The sequence below is a fragment of the Brassica oleracea genome, chromosome C5 (assembly GCF_000695525.1).
Source record: "Brassica oleracea var. oleracea cultivar TO1000 chromosome C5, BOL, whole genome shotgun sequence".
NCBI classification, from domain to species: domain Eukaryota; kingdom Viridiplantae; phylum Streptophyta; class Magnoliopsida; order Brassicales; family Brassicaceae; genus Brassica; species Brassica oleracea.
Window position 1 is genome coordinate 16,730,631 of NC_027752.1, and position 1,289 is coordinate 16,731,919.

Here is a 1,289-nt window from a genome sequence, read left to right on the forward strand (position 1 = left end):
AGATGTGTAACCATCTGGAAATTCCACATCGTTTGAAATCCAATCAAAGAACGCATCTTTTCCCTCTGCATCAAGTCGGTATATGGGAAAAGGAGCCCTACCATTCAACGGCTATAATATATCCTCAGAATTCATCGGTTTTTTCCGAGGAATACATTTTTCCTCGGTATTTCATAAGAATATTCCGATGGATTAATATTTCCTCGGAATTCTGTCGGTATATTCCGAGGAAATTCCGAAGAAACCAAATTTTGTGTTTCCTCGGTATATTCCGAGGATTTCATTTTCCGTCGGAATGTCCATCAGAATACAGTTGTTTTCTGTAGTGTTTCTTCAGTATTTTTTTTTTGGCGATTCTTCAGTTATTTCCAAAATATTATCTTTAATTAGCATTTCTTTAGAATTTGTCTTTTTTTGTAGTGAAATAAGAAACAACTAAGAGTTACGTTTACGTAATAAGATGTGGTAAATCGATAACTAGGACGCGTTGGTTCAAGTGGTAATGGGGTCCCGGCTAGAACTACCCCCACATGGTTCAACTTGCACTAACCACCTAGTCACGTCTTTGACAATAGGATAAGGCGTATCGGAATGCAAGGCCTCGTGGAATTAGTCTTTAGATTTAGAGAGCTTTTGCAATCCCCACGGTTGCGTGACAAAAAAAATGTGGTAAATAGATTGTCGTATTTGCACGAAGAAGACATGAGGAATCTCCAACGAAAACCAAAAGGTAACGTAGTCGGACCAAAAGTTGAATTAATTATAACGAAGCGAGAATCTTATTACTCGTCATTATTTGATACACTTATTGTTATCGAAGTCAGAACAAATTGTTGGGTCCCTCCTAGATGGAGAGAACCAAGTGGGCATGAGACATAATAATAATTCTCATGACCCTTTGCACTGTAGACTCACAATAATAGAGTTTAGAGAGAGAGACAAAAGAGAGAAAGAAGAGAGAAGGAGGAGAAAACTCGTCAGGCTATTTCAAGACTGGTTTTGGAGGATCAAGCGGAACTTGATCGGACTGATATTTTGTGGGAATCTTCTTCAGTCAGTGGGTTAGAGATTCACCGAAGGGATTTGGATTTCAACGGTTGGATCTTCTGTTGTCTGGGTTTTAGTGAAGCTGGTCGTCACAGTTCTTCAGCGGGACAGTCTTGGGTGTTTAGTAAATCCAACGGTGAGATCTTCTCTTATTGAGCTGAAATTTGGCAGAGGTATGGTCGACTTGTTTATCTTGGATTTGTACGGTTAGATTAGTTTCTGGAAGCCGGAATCTTTGTGAG